Genomic DNA, 27382 nt, shown 5'->3' with positions numbered 1-27382 from the left:
ACTGTTTGACCTGCCCTTGGAAATCCCCGAGACTCTGCCCCACCCAGATTGCTGGTCCACCCAAGCTGCTTTTCCATATGAATAGCTGGTCTTGACTCTTGCTTCGCAATTTCCTAAATCCTCTCAAACAAGCAACAGATGCCCTCAGTGAGCTCCAGGCCTGGCACTAGCAGCAGCCAACCTAGATTCACAGCTTTGCTTTGCCTGGGGACGTCCAAGCACAGCACAAGTAGCAACCACCTCAGGTTGCTTTATAGCTCAGGCAGGTGGGGATGATCTTGGCCCACACCATCTGGAAATCCCAGGGCCAGCGTACCCAGTGGACAGCTATAGACCATGTCAGAGCACCACCACCCTGCACCTGCACAGTTGATCCTCCATGGAGGGTAGAGATTGGTGGTAAGTGGTCACAGCCAATCCTTGCAGCTGACTGGCCTGAGTAAATTCCCTCCCATCTATCTGCCAACAGCAACCAGGCTCAACTACAAGAGGAGAGTGTACTCAGCCCACACAAAGGTGCACCTTGAGTACCCAGCTTGGGTGACAGAGGAGGCTGTGCCACTGAAACCTACAGGACACCTATTACATTAGGCCACACTACCAAGACAGAGAGTCAAAGCAGCTCTATCTAATACATAGAAACAAACACAGGGAGGCTGCCAAAGAAATATGGCCCAAATGAGAGAAGAGATCGAAACTCCAGAAAAAGAGCTCAAGGAAATGGAGATAAACAATGTATCAGATGCAGAGTTCAAAACACTGGTTATAAGGATGCTCAAGGAACTTAGTGAGGACCTCAACAACATAAAAAAGGTCTAGTCAGTAACGAAGGAAACGCTAATTGAAATAAAGAACAATTTACAGAGAAACAACAGTAGTATGGATGAAGCTGAGAGTGAAATCAATGATATGGAACATAACTAAACAAAAAAAACAAGCAATCAGAACAACAAGAAGGAAAAAGAATCCAAAAAAACGAGGATAGTATAAGCAGCCTCTGGGACTACTTCAAGCACTCCAACATTTGTATCACAGAGGTGCCAGAAGAAGAAAAAGAGCAAGAAATTGGAAATCTAATTGAAAAAATAATAAAAAAAAACTTTCCTAATTTGGTGAAGAATTTAGACATACAAGTCTAGGAAGCAGAGAGTCCCAAACAAGATGGATGCAAAGAGGCTCTCTCCAAGACATACCATAATTAAAATGCCAAAGGTTAAAGATAAAGAGAGATTCTTAAAAGCAGCAAGAAACAAGAAGTTATTTACCTACAGGGGAGTTCCCATGAGAATGTCAACTGATTTCTCAAAAGAAACTTTGCAGGCTAGAAGAGGTTGACAAGAAATATTCAAAGTCATGAAAAGCGGCCACCTACAGCCAAGATTGCTCTGCTCAGCAAAGCTATCATTTAGAATCGAAGGGCAAATTAAGAGCTGCCCAGACAAGAAAAAACTAAAGGAGTTCATCATCACCAAACCACTATTATATGAAATGTTAAAGGGAGTTACTGAAGAAAAAGAAGTAGATCCAAAGTATGAACAATAAAATGGCAAAAACACATATCTATCAACAATTGAATCTAAAAAACAACCTAAGCAAACAAGAACAGAGACAGAATTATGGATACAGAGAACGTTTTGATGGTTGCCAGATGGGAGAGGTGTGTGAGAGAAAGCCCGAATAGGTGAGGGGATTAAGAAATACAATTAGGTAGTTACAGAATAGCCATGGGCATCTTAAGCACAGTATAGGAAGTGGAGTAGCCCAAGAACTTAGCAGTCATGATCCATGGGCATGAACAAGGGTGGGGGGATTGCCTGAGGGAGTAGGGCATGCAGCATGGAGAGTGGGCAAAAGGGGAAAATGAGAACAACTGTAATAGCATAATCAATAAAATAGTATTTTAAAAAAAGAAAGAAAATGATCCTCAGTCTCTTCCTCACACTACACATAAAGGTGAAAAGGGATCACAGTCCTAAATGTAAAAGCCAAAATTGTAAGACTTCTAGAAGAAAACATAGAAAATCTTTACAACCGTTTGAGTAAGCAAAAAATTTATTAGAATGAACCCCAAAGCACAAACCATAAACAAAATACTGAACCTCACCAAAATTAAAAATATCTGCCCTGACCAGTGTGGGTCAGTTGGTTGGGTGTTGTCCTGCAAAGCGAAAGTTCGCTGGTTTAAATCCTGATGGGCACATGCCTGGATTGCAGGTTCTGTCCCCAGTTGATGTGCATGTGGGATGCAACCAGTCAATGTTTCTCTCTTGAATCAATGTTTCTCTCCCTCTCTTTCTCCCTCTCTTCCCCTCTCTCTAAAAATAAATAAATCAAATCTTTTTTAAAATTAAAATATCTGTTCTTCAAAACGCAAGACATAGAATAGTAGACAATATTTGTAATATTAATATCGATCAAAGGATTTTATATCCAGAACATATTAAAAAAAACTTTTAAAACTCAATAATAAAAATAGTCCTATTTTATAAATTGGCAAATGTTCAAATAAGCACTTTACAAAAGAAGAAATACAAATGACCTACAAGATTATGAAAAGAAAATGTTCAACATCATTGGCCATCAGGAAAATACCAATTAAAATCACAAAATGATATCACTTCATTCCCAGTAGAATGGCTAAAATTAAAATGACTGGCCATTTCAAAGTTGGTTAGAATGTGGAGCCACTTGAATGTTGCGGTAGGTCTGTAAAATGGCACAACTGCTTTGGTAAATGGTTTGGCAATTTCTTATAAAGTTAAACATTATATGGTAAGTTATACCTTACCACGTAACTAAAAAATTCCACTCAAGGCAGAAAAATAAAAGCATAGATCCACAAGCTGACTTGTATGCAAATGTTTATATTAGCTTTATTTATAAAAGTGCCTAACTGGAAACGACCCCAATGTCTAGCAACAGATGAAAAAAACAACCTGTGGTATACTCACACAATGAAATACTGCTCAGCAATTTAAAAAAAAAAAAAAAGGTCTTCTGATTATGTAACAAACATGGATTGAATCTCAAAAACATTAGCCGATATAAAAGATGCCAACCACTGAATGATTCCATTTATTTGAAATTCTAGACCTATGTTGTCCATTATAGCAGGCTCTAACTACATGTGGCTATTAAAGTTTAAGTAAAAATGTATTTGAATTAAGTGGAATTAAAAATTCAGTTCTCAGCTGCAGTGGTCGCATTTCAAGTGCTCAACAATCATATATGGCTGGTGGAAGCTGTACTGGACAGCACAGATAAATAAAACATATCCATGATCAAGAAGCTCTATAGGACAGTGCTGTTCTAAAGCATGCAAAGGTAAGCAATGGAGATAGAGTCAGGTCAATGGTTTGCAGGGAGAGGAGTGGAAAGATTATAAAATGGCATATAGGCACTTTCTGAGAATGACAGAAATGCTGTATATCTTGACTGGGGTGGTGGCTACACAGCAATTGTGCAGAGTGGGGCAAAAGCAGATTTACAGTTGTTCATATGAAAAATACAATAATAAATAATAATACAAGAATAAACTGTGTTTTGTATACTCACAACTATAAACCTACCTTTGCCCCATCTTGTATACTAAAGCCCATATCGACTTTTCATGGGGACTATAAGCTGCATTTCAATCCCACTTGCACCTTTAGCCAGTAACCTCTGAGCAGTGAACAACCTGCTTAACTGTACAAAATGATGCTGAAAATTTCAGCTGACCACAAAGCACTAGGACAGTGGAATAAATCAGTCTTAATTTTGATCCCATCTCCAACACTTAATAGGTTGACATTAAACAACTCATTTAACCTTGCTAAGGCATAGTTTCTAAGTGAAATGGGGAAACAATAGTTTCTCATGTTACCCTCAAAAGAATCCTATGAAGTGTCAATCCCCGGTAATAAAAAAACAGTACCTTTTATTATTATTATACAAATCTCCCCAGAGTAATTATTCCCAAATTGCTTCCTGATGTAGGACCATGTCCAATTCTTGTAAACAACCTTCTGGTACAATAATGATAAATGCTCAATAAATATTTGCTCACTTATTGCTTTGGATAGAATAGTATTTATATGTTAGTATGTAACAATCTTCCTTATTTCATCCCGTGCATGCCACTAAATAATTTTTTAAGTTTTACGAGTTTACTGGGTGCTCAGCACATATGCAAGGTACCATATGACTTCACAAGAAAGGCAAAATCCCTGTTTACAGGGAAATCATTCATTACTATAGAGCCATAAAGCTATAGTAAGGCTATAGAGCCTTAGTTTTAAGGATATGTACTAATATCACAAAATACTGAATTGGCCCTAGCCAGTGCAGTTTGGTTGGAAAGTCATCTGTAAACCAAAAGGTTGTGGGTTCAATTCCGAATCAGGGTACAGGCCTAGGTCGTGGGGTTTTTCCCCAATCCAGGGCACATGCGAGAGGCAGTCAATCGATGTTTCTCACATTGATGTTTCTCTCTCTCCCTCTCTTCATCCCTTCCCCGCTTTCTAAAATCAATGGGCATGTGCTCAGGAGGAGGATTAAAAAAAACCCCTGAATTTTATAGTCCATCCAGTTAAAAAGTGAGGAAACTCATTCAGATAATAGATAATAGGTAATAGATAAAAAAATAAAGATAGAGATGGCAAAAACCAGCATAAACTCAAGTCATCAGCAAAAGCTTCCCAGAGAATGTCATAGTCTATAAACAAGTACTCTGCACCGAGAAGTGAAGCCAGAGAGCAAACAGAGGAGAGAGGGAATCCTGGCTGTTCCTTGGACCTGGGATAAAAGGTCGTGAGTTGCTGGTACATTGAGGTTACTCTGCCCTCATTAAGCATAATCACAACAGATGCAGTAGAACCATTCTGGACAGGTGCTGGAAAGTTCTCATACCAGGTCAACGCAGCACAGATTGGAGGCATTGCAATGAAGAGGGAGAGAACAGTGGGAAGCCCCCAGAGTGGCTTCCTTGAAGGCCTTGCCTTACCCACTCCACACATCAAAAATGTAACAGGCTTCCTCAAGCAGCCAACTGCCACCATTTAGCTATGGTGTCTATAGGTAATGTTACAAGCAATTTTTAATTAATTGAGAGCTGGCAACATCAATACACCTATTCGCTAAATGTCTTTTTCAAACTGGTATTTTACAAGTCATTCCTCAATTAATGTAATTGTCTTTCCAAAGAATTAAAAATACATGTGATGAAAACTAACTCGCTCTGGATGAGCTAAGCATAATAGAACCACTCTACTACCCTAACACATTCTCACATTACAGTCTCTCCGTAAAATGATCCTGATTTAATCAAAATAAGATATGATTCAGCTCCTGAAAACTCTTTTCTTCATGTCTCTGCTTCCTGCACTCCCTACCAGCTGATATCTAGCCTATATTTCATCATCACACCAAGTAAAACATTTCCAGACTAAATAATGCTTTGGTTTCACAGAGGTTCCCCCGCAAAGCTCTAGCAGATGGAAAGCATTTTAAATCCACATACTTAATGCATAAGATGGCCATTTTCCTTTTAATATTTACATTATATTTAACACCAGCACCAATGAAGGTCTTCAGAGGTCTCCTGGTCAGCAAGCTTAAAAACTTACCCTGTTCCTCAAGATGCCCACCAATTACATCAAACTTTGGGTGGAAGCTGAAGCCAAGAGCTGACTCAAACAGTTGATGTCATTCTAAAGTCTTGTTTTCAGTAGAGTTAAAAATGCAACTAGAACACCTCGTTAAAACTCAAAGTTCATTTTAGCTGTGCTTTTGATTTACCACTGAGAAGTCATCATCCAAAGGGGAAGAAACAGTATTATTCATAATTCTTACCTGATTTAAATCTAATGAAGCAAACAAGTTTTGGGGAGTGTTGTTGTTTGAATTTGTTTAATCTGTAGGCCAATACCTTGGCATTTTTGCTGTTTTTCAGGGCAGTATAACCCAAAGTACAGAGCTGTTTGCTGAGCTCACAATCCATTCTGAAGCAAGTAGGGTTGCTCTGACCTGAGCTAGCAGACTTCAGCACTGTATCACATTCTACACTAACTGTTTTACAAATGACACCTGTCATTTTTTTCTCATTATAAAAGCAATACATATTTACTGTAGAAAATTTGGATAAAGACTGAGAAGTATAAAGTAGAAACGATAGGGTAAGATAATTAGGAAAGTCCTAATTTTTTTATATCTTCTTTACAGTTTTCTCCCCATTGAATGCACATCTTCTACAGAATTGAAATTATACTGTATATTTTGTTTTTATACTGTTTCTTTTGTTTAATATTATTTTGTCTAAAGGAATAACTTTAAGATGTAATGAAATCTATATAAATGCTAACAATACCTTCTCCAATGTTCTGAATGTTATTTTAAACAGGAGAAAATCATGGAAAATTACATGCCCTGCCCCCTAAAATCATGCATAATCTCACCTGTTTGATGTATTTGCAAGCATAGCCCCATCTATGGAGTGTAACAACTTCCAGGTGGCTCAATCTTCCTTCCAAGGGCTGGTCAACCAAAGGATTTGATTCATTCATTCACTTATTCAACAAGTATTTTTTGAACACCTGCTTTGTGCCAGATGCTATGTAGACACCAAGTACAAATGGTCCATAAAACTATTGGGTCTAGTTAAAACTTATTGAAGGGCTATTTGCTAGGTTTAGGTAATATTTTATGATGTTAAACTAGGACAAATTGAGTCAAGTTTAAGGGTGACCTAATCAAAACTAGCCTCTCCAATCCACCAATTTCACAGCCACCTCAGCCAGGATGATCTAGTCCCCTGTTCCCTGAACTTGCCTATTCATCTCCACTTCACTCCTGAGACCCTTCTACCTTCCTTTCTGCAGAGCTACATTTTATTCAGGAAGGTTTCCTGACCAGTGGCTGTGAGCCTTACTCTCAAACTACTGCTATATCAACTATCCGGAATATTCTTAGACAACCTTTAACTGTCCTTGTTCCCAAGCAGGGAGATGGTAAGTATCTGGGACATGCGCCAGAACCTCATTTCCTTTCTTATTCCCCACAAGTAAGCATTACATGTATTACTAAGTCCTAATCATTCCATTCAGGAGCTTCTCTATATGAATCCATCTCTGAAAAGATCTTCCAATAAAAATATTGTACCCTCTCAACTGCTGCAGGCATAAACACACACACACACACACACACACACACTCACTCTCTCTCTCTCTCTCTCTCTCTCTCTCTCTCTCTCTCTCTTTTCTATTGTGACTAATAACCTTGGTTACTTTCCCGCAGTGGAGTGACAGCTAAAGATAAAGTACTTCTGAAATAGTAAAGTTGGATTCACTTTACCCATAACTGAAACATAACTAGTGTAAAGCAGTCTCTTGGGTCACTTCACCACCCTTATGCTACATAAGACCTGAGATCTTCCATGCAAGGCACCCACTTGAGCACTTCATCTTTACAATCTTATTCAATCTTCATAGCCACTGTGGAAGGTACATACTATGATCACAATTTCCAATGTAGAGATAAGAAAACAGGGTTAGAGAGATTAAGCAACTTGCACAGAATTATTCACCTAGCCACTGGAGAAGCAGATACTCAAATCCAGACCGACACCTTCCCATATCAAGCCTTTTCTATCTTGGCTAAGATTCTTCCTCACTGTTCTTCCCATGAGGCTGAAACTAGTGATTCTCACATTTACATCAGCATCAGAATCATGTGCGGGACTTGAGAAAAATACACTTGCATGAGTGCTAGGCCCAGAGATTCTGATTCAGGAAGGGGAGGGGAGATCTACATCTTTAATAGGCACTCCACCCCTCTTCCCACCCCCAACTAGGTGATTTTGGTACCAGTTGTCTTCGGACTAAACAGAGAGATACTCCATTGAACAAAAGAAGACTCTACCCATCAGAGGAAGAGGCTTTTGTAAGTGGCATTATTTCCTCATATGATCCAACAGTGCTTTAAAAAGTGGCAAGGAGTTCTTGAATGGGTACAGAGTGTTGGTTTGGGATGATGAAAACATTCTGGAGATCCATGGTGGTCATGGCTGCACAACCATGCAAATGCACTTAATGCCACTGAACTGTACACTTAAAAATCATTAAAATGGTAAATGTCCTATTATATATATTTTACCACAATAAAAAAAATGACAGGATGCTAACCTCTTAGCTGCCTTGGGGAAGGTGTCTCTGACACCCTGTCCTGCTGATCTGGAAACAGGTGAGGTTTAGTCCTAAGGTTTCCCTTGAGAAAGGGACCCAAGGCGAAGCAAAGTTGGCCTCTTCAGCTTTGGGCTGGCTTTGTGAGAGCACCCAGCACACTTAAGCACACCTCATCTCCTGCCTGCCCACAGCCTATTTCGGACATACTCATGGGGGTCCATGGACATGGCAGAGAGGGAAGAGAAGAGCCCAAGGAATGCCGGGAAAAGAGCCTTTTTCAGCGCTGCAGTGCCAGCTCCACCTTGGACATTCAGCAAGTCAGCCACATCCTTGGGGAGTCACATGCCTGTTCCTTCTCACCTTTCAGATTTGAGCTCAAATGTCATCTCCTCAGAAAGGCTTTGCCTGCTCTAAAGCAGCCCCTCCTCCCCTCCCACCCATCACTTTCTGTAATATTACACTGCTGGATTGTCTTCTGAGCATTTACCACCACTGGAAATTATATTTATTATTTATTTGTATACTAGTTACTTGTTGGCCTCCCTTGACTAGAACCAGAACCCTTGAGAGCTGGGAATGTGCTGGTTTTGTTCACTGTTATCTTCCCAAAGCCTTGGTGGAGACATATTAGGAACTCAATAAATATTTGTAGATTAAATAAATGAGTAAGCCTCATTTGTTTCACTGTCTGATCAGCTCTTTCTCTCTCTCAAGGTGATTTGTATAAAAGGTCAAATGAGACCATGTCTGTCAAGATGCTTTGTAAAAGAAAAGACTCCATACAAGGTGAGTGAGGTTCATGAGGGGAAGGGGCAGTTCAGGGAGCCCTGAAGAACTCAAGGAGCCTCTTCTGTGACCTTGGCACAGTGCTATGGCTCCTCCTTACTTCACTCCTCCTAGACAGACTTGTCAGGAATCTAAAATGATGATGCTCCACCCTGCAGATCATCCAAACAGAATGCAACTATATTAATTATGACAAGTGAGACCCCTCAGTGAGTTTTCTTGATAATGGGGCTCAAATAACAAGATGCTACTTAGAAAGTCAGGGGTCTGCCAGCAAGGCAAACCAAGAAGAACCACAAAAACGATCCCTGCCTGGATCAGCAGGGTTAACAAGCATGAACTCAGTGCCCGTTTATTCCACATCTGGGCTCAGTCTGGGGTGAGGTGGGGGACAGCAGCAGTCGGGGGTGAGCATGTGATAAGACTGTCACAGTGGAGTGGAGCAGAACGACACTAAATTGAAAACTCAAAGTCAATGAAGGGAATCTGGCCTGGGAGGAGTCAGGGAAGGTATTCCAGAGTGACTGACACCTAAACTGAATTTAATGTACAGAGGAAAGAGGTCTGGAGAGGAGTAAGCAGTCAAGGTAAGGCATAGAAAAGAAATGCCAGGAATTGTGATCAGAAAGCGCTGAGCAGTGGAAGTATTGGGTATTTATTGTGGGAGTATCTGGAGTGCCACGGGACTGGAAGGGTGGGTACAGAAGGGGAAAAGAACGCTGAGAGATGTACCCAAAGAAATGGGTATCAGCCACTCTCACACAGGCAGCAGATCAGAGCAGTGTTTCACACGTGCCTATGACATTGGTGTGGAGAGGAGTCCACTCATTGGTCCACTAGCCCAGCGGGCCAGTCTAGATTGGCTGGGAGTAGAAAAAGATGAAAAGAAAGAGCTGACCCAGAGTTCACTGTGCTGTAAGAAGGGAAGACTTGAGTTGGGAGGGGCTAGGCTTGGGGAACTGGAGAGAAATATCAAGGGGAAGAAATTTCCCAGCCAGATTTGTCATGCTGTAGGATATGGGCTGTATGTGTCATTGATTCAGGATTACCTGCAAAACCTGTGTTCGGCAGTCTTGCCCTGGGATGGTGCAGCTTCCTAACAGCCTGGCAGAGTGTGCAGCTGCTGACTCAGTGCTAAACAGAGGGAAAAGGAGCAGTCTAACTCTCTGCATTTTAGCCCTAGGAGGAACCCCCTCTGAGCCGTAAGTAAAGGCAACGGAAATGAATAAAAGGCAAATTAGGATCCTGGTGTTTTTGCATAAAATACTTTTACCCCAATTTTGCTCATGAAGCATGCTACGATTTCAATCATCAGAGGCAGGAAAATGAGAAAGGGGGAGAGAGACAGTGAGAGTTGGGATAAAGCAGGTACAGAAGAAGGCTCCCTCCCTTTCCTTTCCCAGCTGTCCTTACTCTGGAGCTGCCTCAAATCCCACACACTCAAGAGAAAAGAGAACACCTTAGAGTTTCTAAAGGGAAATATATTTTCAAGGGCTCCCAATGAGAAATTTAGATTTTGTATATTCATTTTGATGATATTTGTAAAAAGAAAAATATTATAAAACCCAACCCACTCCTCCCCAATTCAATCACTCCAACTTTGGCTTGGATGTGGGGATCTAGGTGAAAGTTCCCATCTCACTAGCATATAGCATACACTCACTTTCTCCCTTTCTCCCCACTGCTTCCAGCTCCTCCACCTTCATGGCAATGAGAGTCTTGGCAAAGTTGAACACAGTAAGCAGCTGAGCCTGACAGAAATTCCATCATAAGGTCAGTAACATATTAGTAGTTGACCCCCTAGCAGGTGATGGGACTGGGACACTAAGCGGCAGTAGAATACACTTTAATCATCCATCTGTGTTTCCATCCTGCAAAACCCAGACAAATAACTCAGCCTCTCCATCTATTTCTGCATCCCCACAATAAATAAGGTCTCTTTCTCCTAAGCTACTACAGCATGTGACAGCTTTAACAAGTAGCATTTCCTACCTGCCTTCTCCCTCAGGTGCTTCATATTGCCCCTGATAGCTTGTAAACTCCTGGCTTACTATTTACCAACATATCCCAGTTTCTGCTGGGCAGTCTCCTACACATCGCAAGCCATGAATACCTGTAGGGTAGAAGAGATGCAAACATGGAAATAAGGTATATTCCATTAATAAGAGAATGATTAAATAAAACATGGTACATTCATACCTAGGAAAACAGATTTTTTTTTTTGTTTTTATGACTTAGAACTAGATAAATTTACCTATAAAAAGTCCCAGAACATAATTGTTTCTCTTTTTTTTAATAAAAATAAATTAAACAACAAAACATCACCCTGGTCCAGGTGCATATCCTGGTCCAGGTGCATACTCTGGTCAGGGCACGTATCCTAGTCAGGGCACATACAAGAAGACAACCAATCAATATTTTTCTCTCACACTGATGTTTCTCTCCCTCTTCTCTCTGTCTCTCTCTCTCTCTCCCCAGTGAAAAAATGTCCTCGGGTGAGGATTAAAAAAAGAGGAACAAAACCATATGACCTCACTTACGTAAAACAAAACACACACAAAAGTAAAAGTATATCTTCATGTGTAAAATCATATCAATACACAGAGAAAAAGTCTATAAGAACATCCATTAAACCAGTAACAGTGATTATTTCTAAAAAAGAAAAAGTAGAATTGGACAGGGATTAATAGGGGCTTTTACTTTATCTGTAGTGTTTACATTCTTTACCAGCAAGAATGTTTTGATATAGTACTTGCGTAATTAAAAATAAATAGCCCTGACTGGTGTGGCTCATTTGGTTGGGTGTCGTTCTGCAAAGCAGAAGTTCACCAGTTCAATTCCTGGTCAGGGCACATGCCTGGGTTGTAAGCCAGGTCTCTGGTTGGGGGCATATGAGAAGGAACCAACTGATGTTTCTCTCGCACATCTATGTTTCTCTCTCTCTCCCCCTTGCTTCCCCTCTCTCTAAAAATAAATAAATAGATGCTGTAATTTTTTAAAACCTGAAATTATTAAATGAGATTGTTATCCTGTAGAACTTCACTTTAATGAGTTAAAGAGCTGAGGAAGGCAGTGGAACAAATCCCACTTGGGCAAGGGTTTGTTTATCCACCTTATCTCAAGTTAGAGCCAACAATGCTAATGATTCTGAATAGCACTGGCCACTCCTTGGCTATCCCATCCCCTCCCACCCAGCTTCAACTAACACTTCTCTGTGGATGACTCCCAAATGCCTCTTTCTAGACACAGCCTCTCCCACGAGCTACAGTCCTGACTTTCCAACTTCCGGTTGAGGAGAGCCAACGCCCCATGCACAAAACCAAACTACTGTCCTCCCTCCTCTCATTGAATTCTTCCACTTAACTTTCTCCTTTCTATTTACTGGACCTCCATTTTCCCAGGAACCCAGAAGAAACTTCCCAGTCATCCCTAGCCCTCTTTATCTATACATCTAAAAAGTCCTTCCCAACTGTTGACCCCCTTTTGTTGCCATTGACACCACTGTAGTTCTGATCCTTTCTATCCATCACCTAGACTAGTGGATTCACCTTGTAAATGGTCTCCTTGCCCCTGGCTGCTTTGTTCCACCTGCTAAGTGCTTGACTTCCCATTTGGTGAAGACCCAACATTCCAGCCTGCTGAGGTCATTTTGAGTCTCCATTCTATCGCCTATTGTATTAGCTGTCCTCCCAAATTTGAGCCATCTGAAAATTTGGGAAATAAGACTTTATGCTTTCATCCAAGTATCTAATAAAAATGTTAAAGTGGGATGAGCCAAAAACAAACCTCTGGACCACAGATCGTTTCTCAAGGGAACCCAGGGTTTATCACTGGAGGAAAGAAAGTAACTTAAAAGGAAAATTAGTGTAAGATTCATTTCATATGCCACCATCTAATTTATACCTTACAACAATTCTTGGTGCAAGGTATTGTTATCCTAATTTTAGAGGTTTTAAAACTGAAGTTGAGAATGATTAGGTAAATTGGGGAATGCCTCACAGCTATTTAGTGGTAGAGCTTTTATTTGAAACCATGTCTTGATTCCAGAGCTCATGGTTTTCCCGTCACACTGTTGGAACCTTTCATGGATCTTCACCTTCTAGAAGATAAAACACACACCTCTTAACCTGCATTGCGGGCCTCCCACATTCTAGCTTTAAAGCTACCTTTGTAACAGTAGAAACCACACACACACACACACACACACACACACACACCCACCCACCCACCCACCCACCATGTAACAAGCACAGCAACGTTTTACATGTTTTATTTCATTTAACCCTCACCACAAATCTATAGACTATAATTATATCTATTTCCTAATTTTGAAACTGATGCATACTGAGATTTAAAATCTCTGTAAATCAAAGATTTTCTCAAAATAAATTTTAAGAAAATAGCTTAATAAAGGCTACCCAGCTAGTAAACAGCAAAACTGGATTTCAAACCAGATCCTGCCTGACTTAAAAGATAGTTAGGAAGCAGAATGAACAGAAGTTCCATTCATATATTCAATCAACATATATCTATTGAGCTTTGTTACAGGCTCAATATTGTGCTGAGACTGAAGATAATAGAAGTAAATACCAGTAAGTGTCCCTGCCCCTGGCTTCATGAATCATGTGCTTTATTGGGAAAGACAGACATTGAAATGGAAGGTAGCAGAGTGTGGGGAGTGCTGGGAAGGAGAAGCCCCCAGTGCTAAGAAACCAGGGACTCAGTGGGGATGACCTCAAGGAGTTGAGGATTCTGGTCTTGGCAAGTGGGTTGACAAAGGTTCTTTTCACTGCAATGGAGAACACAAGAGAAATAGGTTTGGGAAAAGACTGAGTTCAACTGGAGACACTAGTTTGGGGGAGGTGTCACACAGGTAGCTAGATATACAGGTTGGAGCTTGGGAGTGAGGCTGCAGAAAGGTCTGGAATTATTGATGTAAAGGTGAAACTCAACTCATGGAGATGGGTGTCAAAATTCTAAAGAACCCCAATATATATGTGGGGTGAACAAGGAAAGAGAAGGCCTCAAAGGAGACCTTGCCTACCTAGCCAGCTAAGACTCTGCCGTGAACAAGCCTTCCAAGGATTGCTTCACTTCTCTCCAAGCAGAAATACCTTCCCATACTTTTCCTCAAGACTCACCCTGCCTTAGTCAAGCCATCACTCTGCACCAAAAAACTCCAGCCCAGAGCTCCCTCTCCTGGATTCAGCCATGTAACAGCTGGCCCAGGACTAAGATGTTACTTGGTAAGGATGGTAAAAATCCCAGGTATTTGTGCCCTGTCTCTAAGTGGTCTGAAGGATCTTTAATGGTAAATTCTGGGTGTAAAATCAGAAATGCAATCAACATCCCCTCTACAGAACCAACCAATAGTACTCAGTTTCAAAGAGCATAATAAAGCAATAAATCAATAGCAGAGCATCTATTTGAACTAGTTACTGCAGATGAACCTGAATGCCTTCCTCAATACAACAGAAACCAAAGTCCTGGGCATTCTCCCAAGTTTTCCCCTGAGCCTCTGCACTGAATAGAGCCAGTAAGGTGAGCATTCACTGCCTCTCCTTGTGCATTCTAGTCTATTCTCTGGAATGTGCTGCCTTCAGTCCTAGCAGCCCTTACTTCCAGAATTCAAGTTGAAAGGAAATATATTCAGAAAGAATAAAATGTTTTACTAGAGAAAACACCAAGTAGCCACAAAAGAAGCCTCTTTCCCATGAATCAAGTCACAGTTCTAACCGAGCCCCTTCAACAAAATATTATCAAATTTTACAACTTATAAATGATTCCTCATTCATGATATTTGATACTACCCTTCCCTAAGTAAATAAATGTCTGAAATACTGAGAAAGGCAGAGAATGAATACATCTTATTTCACACATTACAGAAATTATTAGGTTCTCACCTGCAGTATCATCTGGCTCAGGCAAGCGAAGGTGGGCAGTCGCATCCCCTATCAGCCAGCATAGTGACTGACACACATAGGTGTGACTCAAAATGATTGCTATACGTGTAAGTAGAGAATGGATGAGAAAAAAAGGTTGGGAAAAACAAAATCATAGAAAAAAAGGGAAAACACGGAATGAGGGACAACATATAAGTAGAAAGCTTTCTTTGAGTCTGAAGAAAGCTAAGGTGAAGCGACAACCAATCACCTCATTTTATCTTAGGCTCAGATTCTCCTCAAATTCTCCACAGACACCCACACAGTAGCTAAATCTTTGGGTCAGTTTCTCAGTTCTATGGGATCTGATTAAATGAAAACAAAGTATTTGCCACTTGAGATAAATATATATATATATTCCTCACCCAAGGACACTTTTTCATTGCCTTTATAGAGAGGGGAAAGGAAAGAGAAACATTGATGAGAGAGAAAAGCATTGATTGGTTGCCTCCTGTATGCACCCAGACAGACTGGGGATCATACAGGCCCAGATCAGGGATTGAACCCGCAACCTGGGTATGTACTTTGACCAGAAATCAAACCCACAACCCTTCATTTTTCGGAGGATGCTCCAACTGAGTCACACCAGCCAGAGCAAATATCTTAAAGTTTTGTAACTGCTTTCTCTCTTTCTATATGCCTTTGAAACACTTTTTGTTTTTATTTTACTCTTTCACCTAAACTAACACTTGACATTAAATTTGACCTCTATTAGATTCTAAGGTAATGATGCAGCTCAAGCGTTGGCTTTCAGGTGTGCTGCCCTATTTAACATCCCATTACTCCAGAAAAAGAGATCTACATTCGGTGTCTGGACATTCGGTGTCTGGAATCTTGAAGATGGAGCCTAACCCTCTAATAGCAGAGCTCCAATCCTATCTTATGAAAAGCGCAAAAGAAAAAAAACAAATGAGAATGTCACAGTTTAGGAAAAAAAGGCATTCCGTTAAGGCATTTCATTTTCATCTCAAAGGAAGAGCAAACTTAGAGGTTACCTTTAGATTAATACTAAAACTTTTTCCAAGAGCATAATCCCCAATTAACCACTCTATGGTGGGCACTTTATTCCTCTTACCCTCTCCCACATAAACAGTGTCCCAGCTCCTCACATCTAAAGCTGCCCCTGTCACTCTTGAGAAAGTGCAAGGGGTCTCCTGGAATTCAATCCTTGCATACTCAGGAGCTGCAAGCTAATTTTAATACAAGCCTTTGATGACCATGGCTAAAATAAAGCTAAATTTTTAAAGATCCAAAGTAAAATCTAAATGGGTTCTAGATTAGTCTCAATTTTAGAGATACAATTCATTAACAAAATGATAAGCTGCCACAACAAGATCGAAAACATACTTTAATGACAGGAAATTTGTTAACATATAAGTAGGTCAGATGTGAAAAAAGCATACAATCATCTCAAAGATTACTTTTTTGACATTTGATATTTAATTCCCTTTAATTTAAAAAAATCTATGATTATAAGATTATAAAACTACTTCCTCAAAGTGATTTAAATTATTTTAAGCCAACATTATACTTACTACTAAATATGGAAAACACCTCCATTAAATTCAGGAATACAATAAAAAGATCTTATTTTTATTCTTTGTTATTAATATCCAGAAATTTCCCATTTAAAAGAGAAGTCATCATTATTTGGGGACAAAACAATTCTCTACCTAGAAAGCTCAGGAGAATCAGCTAAAACATTAAGTGTATTAAATTAGAAATAAAACTTTTTTTTAAATGAGTAAAGAATATATGATTAATATGAATACTAGCACAAAAGTTAACTGAGAGATATAAAAACATTTGAGTTAATTAAGAAATATACCAGCCCTGGCTGGTGTGGCTCAGTGGATTGAGTGCTGGCCTGCGAACCAAAAGGTGACTGGTTCAGTTCCTAGTCAGGGCACATGTCTGGGTTGTGGGACAGATCTCCAGTTCGGGGTGGGCAAGAGGCAACCACACATTGATGTTTCTCTCCCTCTCTTTCTCCCTCCCTTTCACTAAAAATAAATAAATAAAATCTTTTTTTTAAAGAAATATACCAGTAAAAAAGACTAAATTCTGTAAACATATTAATTCTTCCTGAATTATAGATTTATTATAATCCCAATTAGAATTACAATGGAATTTTGAGATTTTGACAAAATATCTAAAAATTTTGCAAAGATAAGCAAGGAAAAATAAGAAATATTTGAAAATTATAAGGAGAGAAAACTTGCTCTATATAAAATTAATATATATTATAAGGCTAACACAACTAAGACAGTGTAGTACTCACTTAAGAATTTACAGATAGATATTTTAGACCTAAAACTGACTTTAAACTATATAAAATGAGGTTAGAAATCATCTAGGATTATCCAATAAATATATTATTTAAGGAAATTACATATGGAACACAAATATACATATAAAAAAATAAACATATTATTAAGAAAGGTGAACTACTTAGGAAACAAGTTAGGTCTTCAACTCATAATATGTGCAAAAACTGATTCCAAAGAAAAAGCTGAATGTAACTAAAAGCCTGAAAAGCTAAAAAATAAAGTTCATCACAGAAAGTAGACAGACTACAAATTTAAAGGCCATGGAAGTAGTTATCAGGGAGGACATAGATCTGTCTGCCAAATGAAAATTAAATTTTTCTGTACATTAAAAGAATGATAAATATTTCAAAAATATATTTCATTAATATTTATATATAGTACCCATAGCTGGAATAAATACAATCTACTTAATTATAATTAACAAAGTTAGGTGAGGAAGCAGGTTATAAAACATGTAAGCATACTCTCAATTGGGGAAAAAGCGAAAAAACAAACACAAAAAACCTCTAGAAAGCCATGAACCAAATGTTACTAATTACTATAGATGATAGAATTGTGACTTTTAACTTTTTCTTTATTGTGTTTTTCTCTATTTCCCAAATTATATAAAATTAACTTGTACTATTTTGTAATCAGGAAAAAGTGCTAGTTGAGAAAAACAGCATCATATGACAAAGATAGGCAATGGCTTGCAAAAAAATATGATAAAGGTATGTTACAGTCTTAATTCATTAAAGAAAACTAAAACAAGACAAATGAACAAAGAACATGTTTAAATAATTAACCAAGAAAAAACATTTAATAAGTATATATTAATGTTTTTCATTTCTAGTAATAAACAAACTATGAAACACAAAGTTTTGCTTATAAAACTGGCAAAAGTGAAAAATAAAAATGAGGGAAACCACAAAACTGGTATCTTTCATTACATACCACCATTAGTAGAAGTGCAAATAGGTACAACGTTTTTGGAGAGCATTTTAGTAGTATGCATCAGGAGCCTTTAAAAAAGTTCAACACATCGACCTAGTAATGCCACTTTCAGGAACTCCCCTTCTCTAAGAAAGAATTAGAGATCTGGACAATGGAGAGTTATTTAAATTGAAAAACATCGGGGAATCAACAACTAAGCATTCAACAATGAGGGTAAGGGTAAGCAAGCCCTTCATTAGAGTAAGAACCAGCCATTAAAATCAAAGTTTAGAAAAAGTTATTGGCATGGGAACATCTTAATGAGGACTGCTAAGCAAAGAATTCGAGATCCACAATTGCGTATTAAATATCTACAGCATGATCTCAATATTGTTTGAAGCAAATAAAAGTCCCAGTTCTGCCACTCCCCAGATAGGTGGCTTTGGTAAAAACCTTGAGTCTCAGGAGACCAATTCTTTCAACTTCAAAATTTAGAGGGCCAAAGTTGGATCCCCTCCTTTTTAGCCCTCAATTTTATTATTGGATGTCATAGCATACAACAACAACAACAACAAAGAATCATCAACAGAAGCATGTCCCCATTAATAATTAAAAGAAATAATTTTAGTTGTTAAAAATGTTTTGGACTTAACGAGTCTTTTTCCTTTTAAACTACTATCTCCGAAATAGTGACATATTTTACACCTGGCTGCTTAGACAAGGATTCTAATTCATTTGAAATATACAGCATGGCTAGAAATAATCACACTCCCTTATCCTCTAATAAATTTGACCTGGGCCGGCCTGCCTGAGTCAGGAACACACTTCACCTGTTGTCAGCCATCCCACGACTTGTCCTTGGTGAGGCCTGGCCCATTCTAAGTCAGCACAGGGCAGTCAAATACCATGATCCAGGCCATGTCAAGGGAGAACCTGCAAGGCTGCCTGACTGTTATGTTGCACTGATGGCACAGGAAAGTCACTTGTTAGGTTTCTTTCTGCAAATTTATATAGTTTCTATGCATATAACTCAGGAAGTTCTTGCCTTCCTCTCTTACATTTATTTAATTGTGCATATTTCTTTATCAATACCTTTCACTGTGAATTTTAAAACCATGCGCGAGGCATAATGAAAAAAAAACTCAGTCACAGTAAACCAAGCTGAGTTAGGGACTAATTAGCCTGAGCAGGGGAGAAGTGAATCTGAATGGCTCAGACCCCAGCAGTTAACATAACTGCACACCAAGTGGAAGTTCATGCTCTGCCCTGTCATGCGAATTCATTCTGGCTTTCAGGAGAAAGAAAGGAATACAATTTCATGCCAAAATATTTAACTTCTGTGAATTTTATCCACCTCTCTAAGACTGACAAACCAGGCTATTAGAGAGAGTGCTTCAGTTCTTCCAGGCAAACATTTCATAGGCGAAAATATGTTCATCAATGAAACCTGAGTTTGTGTTATTAACAATAACAATTGAATTGAAACTTTCTTTAGAAATGACGGTAACTTGAACCAACTCCAGTGATATCCAAATTAAACTGTGTTATACGATATTTTAATCCCAGATGTGTATAGTATGTACTTGGTCACATGTGTTTTTCCCAATGATTTTTTTTCCATTCCCTGGATTTTCCATAGTCAGTGATATTATATAGTTTAAAGCTAAAATGAAGTCATCAAAACAGAGTCTCTCCTTGTTTCTGCCTCTTCCTTAATTCTGAATACAGCAGTCTTACTACTTTATTACAATGTAGCTGTTCCTACAAAGCTATAAAAATACATAAATGCTCACCAGGTTTTGTTATAGCTCTGGACTGCATACACAATCAGCCTCTCTGAAGGAGATCTTTCAGTATTTTTATAAATGCAGCACATTTCACTGGGGCCACCACATAGCAGATCACTCCACAGAGCCAGCAACAATACCACCGCTAAGTAGATAATGGCACTGTTTGACCAATAACGCTGTCAAACTTAGCCACCATGTTTATGTTTATTTTTTGTATTATTTTCTAAGGCCTTAAGGGCAGAGGGGAAAGGATTCAAAAGCAGTAAGTCTGAAATGTCTTAGAGAAGAAGCAGGGAGAAGACTGGAGTTTCACTTTTCTCCTCCATTCCAGCTCCTGCAGTTGGCAGGCAGGGGTGGAAAAAAGAAAACTCCTATAGGTCCTGATAGCAGAAGGGACCCTCCATCCTGGCAGAAGGCAGTGAGACCTCAGGAAGGCCTTATGGGTGAAGACTGCTGTGCCCAGAAGAAGCAGCCCTGTGTCGCTGCCCTTGAAGTCATCTGTGGTCAGGGATGATAGGCATTTCAGTGATACCAGACAAAGAGAGGAATAATGGAAGTAAGACCCCCAGTTGCAGTATCACCAAAGGCAAAACCCTGTGAAGAGAAGAGGCTAGATTCTTCTTCTGCCATTCCACAGAGAGACTCAATAATAATAAAAATGATCATTAGAGCTAGTGTTTGTTGAATTCTTATTATATTATCAGGCACTGTTCTAAGCCCTTTATGTGAGTTATCTCATTTATTAGGTAGGTACTACTAACCCCTTCCATTGGGTAAATGAGATAGTTTAGATCCCAAAAGGCCAAGTATCTTACACAAGGTCACACAGGTTGTATATAAGTAGTACAGCCAGGATGTAAACAAATCTGAGCAACTGGGCTCCAGATCCTAAACTTATAAAATATAACTATAACAAATACTGCCCTGGCTGGTGGGGCTCAGTGGATTGAGCGCCGGCCTGCGAAACAATGGGTCACTGGTTCAATTCCCAGTCAGGGCACATGCCTGGGTTTTGGGCCAGGTCCCCAGTAGGGAGAGCACAAGAGGCAGCCCCACATTGATGTTTCTCTCCCTCTCTTTCTCCTCCCTATCTCTCTGTATAAAAACAAATAAATAAAATCTTTTTAAAAAATACTGAGTTATATTTCTTGCACATCCAAGTCTTTGGGCTACAATTGTTGTCATACGTAAAGAGCCTTGACTTTGGGTTTAGTTCCTCTCCAACTCCTCTTTCTGTTTTTCTAGCATTAGAACCTCTCTCTCATGCAAAATCTAAGACAGAACCTCAGTATATAAAATGAGTAAGAGCAGCTGTTCTGTACGAGCAGGGCGAGGGGCTGAGATCCTCATCTCCTACCATCTCCCTCATATGGCAGAGGCCCCAAATTCTTCTGGAACACAATTTGAAAACCCCAGGTCCAAACCAATATCACTCTGAATTATGCACTGGAGAGACAAAAGAAACACTACTAGAAAACCAACAACAGCCAGCTAAACCAAAGGGAAAAGGCAAAAATACGCCCCCGCCCCCAACCAATAGCAGTTAGAGGTACCTCACAATCCAGACCCTGGAACACTAACCATCTCAAGTTTGAGCATATGAGGGGCCAGAAGAGGTGGAATTCAGGGCTGGAGCAGAGAGTCAGGAATGAGGCAAATCCAATAAACAGGCAGAGGTGGGAAGCAGAGCCAAGAGGGCACCAGGGCCAGCGGTCTGTGGTGAGCGAGGGAGGCTGCTGTAGGAACAGAGGTGGGAGCGTGAGGAGGAGGCCAGCACAGGAACTGCTCCCAGAGCCAGCGTCCTCTGGCTTCAAACTGTCCACACGTATTATATGAAATACAAATAGCAAAAACTTACCAAATATTTCAATAACCAGTTTTTGGGTTGTTTTTTTTTTTTGGCGGTGGGAAGGGGGGGAGGTGATGTATCACCTTCCTTCTTGCAAATACAAATATTGCTTTTTTCTTACATAGAGTAATATACCATTTGGTGTCTGATACTGTCAGACTTAACAGACAGAAATGCCTGCCATTGGGAGCAGTGTGGGAAACAGTTAAGAGTGCCAAACTGCTTGGATTCACATCCCAGCTCTACCCTGTACTAGCTGTGTAACCTGGGGCAAGTTACTTAACCCCTTGGTGCCTCACTTTCCTCTTCTGTGATATGCAGATAATAAAATCTCAGCTGTGTGAAGATGACAGGTTAATAACATATAAAGTGCTTAGAACAGTACCTAGCAAAGTTCACACTAAGTGCTGCCTAGTATTGTTCTCTTATTTTGCTAGCTTTCATGTCACTCTTGACCACTTTGTTTTTTCTCTTCCATCCTGTATTAGTTTCCTAACTGCTGCTGTGACAAATTGCCACAAACTTAGTGGCTTAAACCGTACAAATTTATCTTACAGTTCTGGAGGTCAGAAGTCTAAAATGGGTTGGCAGGGCTGCATTCCTTCTGGAGGCTCTAAAGAAGAATTTGTTTTCTTGCCTTTTCCAGCTTCTAGAAGTAGCTGCATTCTTTGGCTCATGACCCCTTCCTCTCATTACACCTACCTCCTATTAGGGACTCTGATCCTCTTGCCTCCCTCTTGTAAGGAACCTCTTCAATAGATTGGGCCACCCAGATAATCCAGGATAATCCCCTCATCTCAAAATCTTTTTATTCACACCTGCAATATCCATTTTGTCACATAAAGTAGCATATTTGCAGGTTCTGGGGATTACGACTTGAACACCTTTGGGAGGTCATTGGCATTATTCAGCCAAACACACATGGCTCTCCAAAGCCTAAAATTAAAGACTGTCAAGATTTAAGTAGGCCCAGAGGTGAAAACCAACAATATTAGAAGCTAACTCTTTGAGCACTATGTTCCTGGCACTATGCGAAGTGCTATAGGTAATTATCTTACTGAGGTCTCATACAGAAAGGTTAATTGCTTACCTAAGATTTATAGCTAGTCGGTGGCAAAGCCTATGTAAACCCAGCTAAATTTGATTCTAGAGCCCTTGTATGTGACCAAGGGAGTGCCTTGTCCCTACTCCTTAGCCATTTATAACTGGGGAGCGTCACGGGGAGCAGTCTTAGAGACTGGGCCACAGAGGTACACATGGTCCCTGGACACAGAGAGATGGGGATCTACCTAAAAGATCCGATGCTAAAAGGCCCATGCTAAAAGGTCCACATAGATGACTAAGCACTCAGAACACTTTTTTATATTCAAAGGAGAAAACTTGCAGTTACTCAAGAATTTCTTCAAATGTAGCTTTGGACCAAAAAGCCTTAAAGGGAACACTTAAGACTGACATTACTTGGGGAGGGATGGTGAAAAGTTCATTGCTGACCCTACGCCAGTCCTGCAGTTCCCAAGGCATGGACCAAAAATGATTATTATGCATGGCTCCTGGGTATAAGGCAAATTTCCCCTGTGGGACTGTCAACCTCCCAAAAGAAGAGAGAAACTGACAGTCTCTCCTAGAGAGACTTACAACTGAGTCAGACTGATCTAGATCCTGTGAAACCGTACCAGGACGTCTCAGATCCCCGGTGGGCCACCAGAATGGCCCTTCCCATAGTTCAACAGTCAGTATACATCAGAACCAAACCATCGCCTGCCTTCTGCCCCACAATAGTTAATGAGTATAAAAACACCCCATGTGCCAAAAGTGTTAATAAGGGGCGAGTGGTTTTATCAGTGCCCACAATAAGTGGCCTCTTAGCTACCAATTCTCATACAGCGAATGGCTCAAACCAACTGTGATTAGCACAAGGTGGAAAGTGGCAAGCTAAACAACTTGCAAAGCATGTCTATTTAGAGTGGTTTAACCATCCATAGAATTTCAAAACCTCAAATGCTAAACAATTTAGCCATAGCTCTATCTGAGACTTTCTAATCAGCTGGGTTAATGCTATTTCGTTTCACCCAGACAAAAAAGGGCTCAGTCATTTGTTTGGGGGTGATGAGCCCAGAGGCCAATATACAGTGGTCAAGGGAATGAACTCTGGAGCCAGCTTATTCTGACTGAATCCTGGCTTTGGCACTTTCTTGCTGTGACTTCATGCAAGTTACTTAACCTTTTAGTTCCTCAGTTTTCCCATCTCCAAACTTCCTTGTCCAAAATCAGAAGTCTTTGGCTTTTGTAATGGTAAGAAAGTATATATGCTATATATTACAGAACACTGTAAGTGGGATCCACATGTGCATTCATTATTTTTGAAATAAAAATGTATAAATAGTTCTTACCAGGAGAGAAAAATAAATTTAAATGTAAATGTAAACAGCCATGGGGCTCGTGACTACCATACTGTGTACAGGATAGCTGTAGAGGGTGGGGTTCCAAACGGCCCTTGAAAACCTATTTAAACCATAACACAGATGAATTAAAGTGTCGATAAAAACAAGCCTGAAAGGTGCACCCTGGAAGCAGAGAGGACCACATGATGCTAAAGAATTTTCCTTTCTAGGCCCCATGGTTGGCCCATGACAAAGTGTATCTTCGATATCTTTCTTTCTCTACTCTCCACTCCCCATTCCCAACACCCCTCTAGGGAGCACATAACTGGGCTATATGCTTCCCTAAGTCCCCATCAAAACCTCCCAGCCATTCTACAGAAGTACCACACCGCCCACTTGTCTTCCCTTTCCCCAACCAAATTTCCACTTGCTCAACATGAGGATCTCAACCAAATTTCAGGAGGAAAGCAACTGGATCAAATGAATTCACGCTGTAAGCTGTTACTGCTTTTTTTCTGGCTTTTTCCTTGCTTCTCTTTCTAAACTCAGAAGCTCTAAATTGTGTTCCCCTGGACCCCACCCCCGTCCCCTGGCAGACAACCCAGGCAGAGAGAAGGAGTCCCCAACCGAAGCAGTTGTTGTCCTATATCAGCTGCTTGCCAGCCAGGGGCTGCCAACACACACACATGTGCAGAGCAAATACTCCTCTTGCCCAGGTATGGGAAACATTCCCTGCTCTCTGCTTTAGAAAACATCATGCACAATTCTCTTCAACGTTCCTTCAACCATTTAGAAATCTGTAGGTAACAAATTACACATCAAATGAATTTTTTAAAGTATACAACAAGCCCAGAGAAGACTGTGATTAACAACAGTTGCAAACAGAAAAAGAAAAACAACCACCTTCATTGGAATCTAGCATCACCACAACCCACTTGAGCTTATTTTTAATGACACAGGTCAGCTTTGGAGCACATCCAAGAAGTTTATGTTATTAGACTGGAAGAACATCCTTCCAGCTCAATCTCACCTCCTACTTGGTCCCAAGGACCAGAGATGATTATCATGCATGGCTCCTAGGTATAAGGAAAATTTCTTCTGTGGGACTATAAGTGGGGGACAATAAGAATGGTAAATATTATGCTTGTCTTTAAATCCTTTGACTATATGATCTCTTTCTCCAAAGTAGAGATTTGTGTTGAAGAATCAAAGTCTTAACGTTTAACACCAGTCCACAATTATTTCCAGAGGGTCTTATAGGTGTGAGCACTGTGTCAAGAAAGCCACAGTTAATGCCTTCATTACGGGGAAAATGAGACGTCTACATAAATAACTCTCCAAGAAGGCAGAGAGGAGAAAGGCTGGAAAGGTAAAATGCCGCAGGAATCAGAGCAGGGGAAGGTTGGCTATTTGGGGCTGGGGTATCAGGGAAGGTCTCGTCACAGCAACAAAACTCAGTTTGAAGGCTAGTTAGGATTTAGGGTGGTGAAATGGGGCAGGAAGAGCATTCGGGAAAAGGAAAGGATATTTTAGATGACAATATCATCAGGCATTCTTCAGAAAGTATTTTCAAAGACATGGCTGCATACAGCATCCAAAGACAGCCCACCACCCTTTTTCCCCCAGTGACGACGGGACCCCTGTATGGGTATCTATAGAGTCACCTGCACCCACCTCCCAAGACAGGCTCTCAAAAATTCCCCTTGGTGGAATCCAGCCTTCTTGACCTCAGCTGTGCCCACTCTGTGGCAGTGGCCCCACCCTATCCCTACCAGGGGTTCCCACAAGAAACACAAGAAAACGTACTAACCTTGCAAGTATCTAAATGACCTACCAGCAAATTTTGTATTTCACAATTAAAATTATGAACCGTGTGCAAATAAAACTTTTTGATGAAGTGAATCCTATTTAACATCTATTCAGGGAGCCCACTATTTAAAACGACTGTTAAGTCTTGAAATGATGAGTCTTTCTTACAATGAATAATTGGTTGAGTCCATTGAGCCAAGTGTTTCATGCTTATAAATACCAGGCAAGGGAGGGGAAACCCCATACATTTACACTGTGCGTTTACCATCACTGAGGACTCCTAGCACTAGGTTATTGGTGATCCCAGTATTAGAAGACTTGAAAAAAAGACGTAATTACCAGTTAAAGTGAGCCCACATACAATATTGTATTTTTCTAGGACTTGATGCAGATAAATCTCTCCAGGAACAATTCCTTGAGCAACTTCCCCGAAATAGTTACAAAAAGGTCTGACACTTTTCGTCTTTTGTACTGGCCACCTCCACGCCGTGCACACAAAATGAGGTGGGGACCTGAGGCAAACATCTTAAGGAGTGAAGGAGGAGGCACTTCGGGGTGTTCTCCAGCCCACGGGAGGGCTGGCCTCCCTTCGCTCGGGACTCGCCTGCCTCAGTTCTCCGCGAGTTTGGGGTCAGGGGTGGGGGTCAGGGTTCACACTTCCGCCAGGTACGCGGAGGTAGGCGGCCGCCCCCGGCGGACCTCCTCGTTCAGGGACAAAAAGCCCGCCTCTCCCCCTCGCCAAGCCTCAGGAACCAAGCGACTGAGTCGTTTCCTCACCTTTCCTCTTCTGGCCCGTCGCGCTGGAGTCCCCAAGTACAGCGTCCCTCAGGGACGCTCCTGTCGCTAGCGGCGTCGGGTGTCCCCGCTACTGTGTGTCAGCGGCCGGGCGGCTGCCAGGAGCGCGCAAGAAGCAGGCAAGTGCCGGGGAGGCAGAGCCCGGGGCGCGCCGCCCGCCGCCGCTCCCGCCCCGCGAACCCGCCGGGGCCCGCCGCCTCCGCCGCCCGCCTGCCCGTCCCGCGATCCCGAGTGCGCCCCCGCCGGGCGCCGCTCCCTCGCTCCGCGCCCGCCGAGCTCTGCGCGCTGCCCGGACGGCGGCGCGGGCGGCAGCGGGGCCCCCGCCCTGGGCCGGGCTTTCCCAGAACTCGCCCGCCCCGGGTGAGAGGCCGCGAGCGCCGCCGTGGGCAGCCGGGCGGCCGGGGGAGCGGCCTGAGGCGGACCCGCCCCCGGCCTGGGGCCGCGCGGAGCAGCAGAGTGCGAGGGGCGGACGCGGCTGCCCCCCACCCCCGCCTGGCCGCCGGCAGCGCGACCCCCACCGGGCCCGGGCCCCCGGAGGCCGTCGTTGGCTCGGGCCCAGGCGGGAGCTGGCGGGACTGCTGCCTGGTCGCCGGGCTGCGGGGAGGGCGGGAACTCTGTACACCTCAGGC

At 41.3% G+C, this 27382-nt stretch overlaps 1 protein-coding gene across 1 annotated transcript in view; it reads right to left on the bottom strand.

Moving 5' to 3' along the window:
• PLCE1 (phospholipase C epsilon 1) overlaps positions 1-26877 on the bottom strand; it is a 307719-nt gene extending 280842 nt beyond the window's left edge. The window contains exon 1 of the mRNA XM_054572876.1: positions 26736-26877. The gene's annotated coding sequence lies outside the window, so the exon portion shown is untranslated. The remainder of the gene's footprint in view (positions 1-26735) is intronic.
• Positions 26878-27382: the final 505 nt, after the last annotated feature.

Source organism: Pteronotus mesoamericanus, unplaced genomic scaffold (assembly GCF_021234165.1).
Source record: "Pteronotus mesoamericanus isolate MK-2021 breed Mesoamerican mustached bat unplaced genomic scaffold, CSHL_Meso_final contig_24, whole genome shotgun sequence".
In the NCBI taxonomy this organism is placed as follows: domain Eukaryota; kingdom Metazoa; phylum Chordata; class Mammalia; order Chiroptera; family Mormoopidae; genus Pteronotus; species Pteronotus mesoamericanus.
This window is presented reverse-complemented; position numbering and strand designations above follow the sequence as displayed.